The sequence below is a fragment of the Vulpes lagopus genome, chromosome 10 (assembly GCF_018345385.1).
Source record: "Vulpes lagopus strain Blue_001 chromosome 10, ASM1834538v1, whole genome shotgun sequence".
NCBI lineage: Eukaryota > Metazoa > Chordata > Mammalia > Carnivora > Canidae > Vulpes > Vulpes lagopus.
Window position 1 is genome coordinate 18,603,147 of NC_054833.1, and position 6,086 is coordinate 18,609,232.

At 46.5% G+C, this 6,086-nt stretch overlaps 1 long non-coding RNA gene across 2 annotated transcripts; it reads right to left on the reverse strand.

Moving 5' to 3' along the window:
- Positions 1-726: 726 nt before the first annotated feature.
- On the reverse strand, positions 727-4,994 carry LOC121500241. 2 transcript variants are annotated; one of them, XR_005990340.1, is made up of 3 exons: positions 4,846-4,994; positions 3,978-4,162; positions 727-2,471 (listed from the first exon to the last, which is right to left on the reverse strand). It is a non-coding gene; the product is annotated as an uncharacterized LOC121500241 (long non-coding RNA). The 2 variants fall into 2 exon arrangements; XR_005990339.1 differs by having other exon boundaries at positions 3,272-4,162.
- Between the last annotated feature and the right edge of the window lie 1,092 nt (positions 4,995-6,086).

Here is a 6,086-nt window from a genome sequence, read left to right on the forward strand (position 1 = left end):
GCTGATTCAAAATGACATCATTAATATAATAAAGCATGTCACTGCCCTGTTGAGGGCACTAGTGTCAATATACCTCCCATGTCTCTCCCGCCCCCAATATATCCTTATTCGACTCATAAATCCTGCAGTCACGAGAATGAGCGCCGTGGCATGGCTGACTGGGTGAGTTATTACAATCAGGAATAGGCGGGCCTCTCATAAATGGTAACAGGTGAGAAATCCCTCTTTGCCCGCTGATCCCCATGCCCCGGGCTGGGGGGAGCCCAGAGAAGGAGCACTGCTTGTGGGGGAGAGCCGCCAGCCCCTGGCTCCTGCTCCCTGGGCCTCTTCCCTCAACCACTAAGGTCCCTCTGCCCACGAGCTGCTATTTACCCCCTGGTACAACTTACCAACAATCACCCAGCCTGAATCTCAAGCTATTCATAGGCCAGGTCAGAAGTACCTGCAGCCCCTTAGTGTTTGGCTTTGACATTTTAAAGTTATACATGTAATAAATATAATATCCTCGAAAATCCACAATTCAAAGATTTATAGATTAGAAATGAAAAGTCTCCTTTTACGAGCACCCCTCATCCCCACCCCCAGCCACATGTCCCTTCGTGGATGCAACCGCTAATAACAGTCTGCGCGTTTCTTCCAGTTTGCCCGCATCCGTGCATTTACACACACACACACACACACACACACACACACACACACACGTCTTGGTATGGCTTGTAAGGATTTTCTACGATTTATTTAAGCTCTCCTACACTGGATGCAGGCGGTACAGCAAGCGATGCGGAGCACAGGCTCCTTGCCAGACCGCCCGGGGTCACATCACACAGCAATTCTGCGTCCCGCGAGCTCGAGGCCAGGAATAAACCGCTTCTTCCCCGTTTCGTGTCCTTCTCTGCACAATGAGGCTAATAAAAGCACTTACAGGGTTGTCACGGGGGATTAAGTGAGTTCATTTATGTAAAGTGCTTAGGCAAGTTCTGACCCAGAGAAGGCTTTCTGTAAGGCTTAGCTGTTATTCGCAGTAATGGCAATATTTCCAATTTTTCTACGACAATCCTTCAGCAAACTACTTGCAGGCAGTTCTGTGTGAGCACGTGTGAACCCTTCCGTGGCGCAGGTTTCTATCCCTGGACGTGGAATTGCTGTGTTCAAAGACACACACATTTTCACTTGGCTACACCGTGCTGAGCCGTATCTCCGAGAGAGAGAAAATGTGTGCGCGAGTGTGCATTTACTTGTATCTGAGCTGGTACTGGATGTTATCTCCAGTCTCTGGCAGTCTGTGGGTTGAAATGGTGTTTTGAAGTTCTATTTTGCATTCCTCAGATTAAGTGTCAGTGCCTTTTCACAGGCTTGTGAACCACTCTTCCACCCTTGTTCCCCTTTTTCTTCTGTGAATTCGCCAGCCACAAATTTTACCAATTTTGCCACTGAGTTACTTTTCTTTTTCTTCACGATTTGAATGTGCTTCTATATGTCATGGTTACTGACCTTTAGCAATTATAAATGCTACCCAGATTTGCACCCAGTGAGTTGTGTGCTTTTTATCAGACTGCCATGCAAAATTATCAAATTTTTAGTGGTCAGTTATGAGTCTTTTCCTTTGTCATTTTGTCTCTTGCTTAGGGAGGCTTTTCCCACCCCGGCATATGGAAAACAGTCCTCATTATCCAAGGATCATGGAAACAATGGGGGGGGAAGTCTGGGTTGAAATTTTATCTGGAACAATAAAATTAAATAAGTGTTTCTTATTTAATATCTAACAACATTTCCATTATAATTTGAACCATAAAGTACTTTTCAAAATGAATAAGAAAGAACTCAGGCTTTTACAGAGGGGGATCATTTTTCTGATTGAAATCTGCAATTGTGTAATATAGCAATTACAGGCTTCAATCAGAAGAAATAAGATTTTACAAAAATATCTGCAGACAACATCAGTTCTCCCAAGGGATCCTCTCAATCCGTGGTTGTTTAAATCATCCCCCTTCGAAGAATCTATCCTGATTTGCTTATAAACGTTCTCTTCTTCATTCCTTAACTGGTCTCCTGCTGCCAGAGCCTCCTCTGCTGATGGATCTGAGCAGGGATCCACCATCATTTTCATCAGCTGCCTGAAAAGCCCTACCTCTTGCCAGGTTTGCACCGTCACTGCGCAGCCCTCTTGCTTTGGCACAATATCGCGGAGTGTTTACAGCACCAGACTCCAATCAGAGATATTTGGTCCCCGGGACAGATGTTTGAGCCGAGGAAGATTTTTACATGTGGCCAATCCATTACTTAATATTTTCACGATGTGTCTATTTTTGCTTTTTCGTGTAACTCTATAACTTCAGAAAGTCAGATAATGAGCACTGGAATAACAAGGACTCCTGGAGCCTGCCGTTCCATTTAAGCGAACCGATCCTGAGGATGTATACTGAGCATTATTCTAGGCACAACAAATAAGGCACTGTAGCAGTCAGGGTTGTCTGGAGAAATAAATATAGATGTTAATAGAATAAATACAGATTATTACATAGACAGATACACAATACATAGATACATGCATACACACATGGATAGAGAGATACATACGTACACGAAAGAGACGTAGATAGACACACACATATTTACTCTAAGGAATCAGCTCCTGTGATTATGAAAGCTGTGAAGCCCTACGATTTACTACTGTCTGCAAGCTGTAGAACCAGGAAGGCCAGTGGGATAAGCCCCGGGCCAAGGGAGAGGAAGATGGATGTCCTAACTCAAACACTCAAGCAGATTGAATCCTCCTTTTCTCCACCTTTTTGTTCTCTTGGGGGTGCTCACAGATTGGATGGGGCGGGTGATCTCCTTTTCTCAGGCCCCTGATTCCAGTGCTGATCGCTTCCAGAAACACCCTCACAGTCATACCCAGAAATCATATTTAACCAGGTAACTGAGCATGCTGTGGCCAGGCAGACAGACACAGACAAACAACCACGACAGCACATCTGACAGCCGTACTGCCTCACCTGTGGTGTGTATTTCTTCTTCTATTGATGAAACAGTACCCACTTAACAACCTACCCCCAACCCCACCCTACATCCCCCTCACACTCACCCACATAGACCAACACCGCCAGCCTACTTCCTCCTAATCATTCCTATGAAAACCCTGAAAGGTTATTTCCAAAAACATTAGGGACAAATCAAACTCAATTCCCGTGAGAAAGAAAAATCCTCGTCGGGACAAGAGGAGAGTTGGGAAGTGCATTACATAATTAACATATGGACCTCATTCTCTCACCTGAAAAATAAGCAGATGAGGGTCAACCTGGGGAGAAGACAAACTCCTGCCCTGTTCCAGCGCCAGCATTCTACAGTTCAGTGTCTCACCCTCCTGGGCCAGGGACGGCCTCGTGTTAGACCAAGTTCCCAAGTACACTGTGTTCAGCAGCTGTGTCTGAGCCTTTGATGATGTCAAAGTTCAAAGAGAATGAGCTCTCCACCTCCAGCCAACATGTCATGGGTCTTCTCTGCCACCTAGACCTCTGGCCGGAGAAAGGGGATCATTCCCCAGTTTTGATACCTGAGCCTAGGTGAGTATGATTCTGTGCCAACTTGGCTGGGTCACCGTCCCCAGATATCTGGTCAAACATCATTCTGAGTGTTTGTGAGGGTGCTATTGTATGAGATTAACATTTAAATGAGGAGACCATGAGTAAAACAGATTATCCGCCATAATACAGGTGGGCCTCATCTAATCAGTGGAAAGCCTGACTAGAACAAAAAGACTGACCATCCCAAGCAGAAGGAATCTGTCAGCAGATGGCCTTTAGACTTGAACTGCAGCATTGGCTCTTCCCTAGGTCTCCAGGCTGCCAGCCCACCCTACAGATCTTGGACTTGCCAGCTTCCATAATAGAATGAGCCAACTCCTTATAAGAAATCTCTCTATATAAATATGTACACATCCTATTGACTCTGTTGGTCTGGAGAACCTTGACAGATACCGTAAATCAGGCCAGGCCTTCCTGTCCACTCATATAGGTCTGGTTTGGAGGATTCAGAAGGTCCAGGTACATTCTGTAATCTGGCATTGCAGGGCCAGGCACTTCAAGGGTCCATGGGCACTTGCACTATTGTCAGGAATAAAATCAATACTTCAATCCCTACTGGGGCTCCTTGCATCTGTTCTCTGTTGATTAAAGAAAAAAGAAAGATGAGCAGTAGGCACCCTTAACCTTACGCATTTATCCCAATTGGTTTCAAAAAAGATCTCAAATTCATTCACACAAAGTTATATAAGTGACAGAAGCCTAGTGTACTATTTTTTCCAAAAATACCGGAATTTCAGAAGAGAACAAATATCACTGATGCTCCAAGTAGGCTTTGTTTTTTCTTCTTAATACTTTTGTGATTCTTTCATGCAATCCTCAGTTAGGGATATTGTTATTTTTGCATTTGAAAAATAAAAAATAGGGGATCCCTGGGTGGCTCAGTGGTTTAGCGCCTGCCTTTAGCCCAGAGCACGATCCTGGAGTCCCGGGATCGAGTCCCACGTCGGGCTCCGGGCATGGAGCCTGCTTCTCCCTCCTCCTGTGTCTCTGCCTCTCTCACTCTCTCTCTCTCTCTCTCTCTCTATCATGAATAAATAAATAAAATCTTAAAAAAAGAAAAAGAAAAAATATAAATTTACTGTGTGTCACCAGCTCCACCTCCCAAAAATCATTGCTATCTTCCCCGTGTGTCTGATACTGACTTTTGATACTGATATTGGTATTCGATACTGAGACTGGCATCCCAGTCTAGAACCTCTTTGTTTTCACAGATTCATTTATTCATCAGCCCATACTCATTGAGCAGCACCCTTGTGCTTACCTGTTCTAGGCACCGTAACAGGTGCTGGGCCCTCTGAATTCAGTCTGCCCGAGATCGTATCCCAGTTCTGCCCATGACTAGTCCAGTCCAGTCACTTAATCTCTCTGTGCCTGCTGTTTGTTGGTTAAAGTGGAAAAGGCCAAATGGTAGATGAAGTGAGTTGGCCGGTGAAGCATTTAGGGCAAGGCTGGGTCATTGTAAGCTCGCTCAGCTATTATCATTCCAGACGTTGCTAAGGGAATAGCTTTGGTCGGGGGAAGTGAAAGAAGTTTCTGTCAGTTGGTTTCCATTTGCAGAGTGAAGGGGGAAGTGGTCAAGCTGTCATTTTGAGGAAAGCAAGCAACCCACGAAGAGAGAAGTTAAAGGATAGAGTGTAGTAGAGATGGGGGTCCTACACCTCTAGCAGCACTGGGCCGGGCCTCGTGGTGTCCTCCAGGGCACAGGGTGGGAACAAGGAGAAAGACGCGGAGTAGTCCAGGCCGGGTTTCACCTGGGGTGATGGAAGGCCAGCAGAATGATGTAGGCTGGCAGGGGGCCTGGGGACGGACGGAAGCAGGAACGCTGTGCCCTGTGTGTTACTGTAGAGGACACCAGACTCTTACATAACCGGACGGAGCCACCCCACCAGCCTGGATCACAAGGAAGGCAGTATCCCTTTTATTTTTCAAATTGAATTCGGCTCAGGCTGCAACGTGCAAGATTAGCAGGAAGTTCCACGTCTCCCACTTGTGGCTTCCGGCCAACGTCTTAGCGTTGTCCAAACGCCCCCCACCCTCCACGTGCTTATCAGTGCTCCAAAGCCAGTGCCCTCTGGTCGCATGAAGCAAAACTGAGACAAATGCCCTTGGGTCTGAAGGAAACCACACCACCCCCAGAACTCAGCTGCTCCAGATTTAGCTGCCTGGCCAGGCAGTGAGGATCTCAAGAGCTACAATTAAGTACTCATCTTGTCTGATTCAAAGAAATCATTGGTGCTACTGTGGGTTTCAAGACATAGCATTTCTTCAAGGCAGCAAAATCCCACTTTCCAAGGGTATTTCCACACAGGAAGCTACACACCCAAACCAGCTCGGGCTCCCAAGGACCCCCCTCCTACAGGCATGCACCCCACACCGGGCAGATAGGTGCCCCCACCCAACACTACTTCAGAACAGTCTTTCCCTTATTACAACCAAGCCATCCTTTTGAGCCCAGGTCACCAGGCCAGACTCCCCCTTCCCTTCCCTCATGGCCAGTGGCCT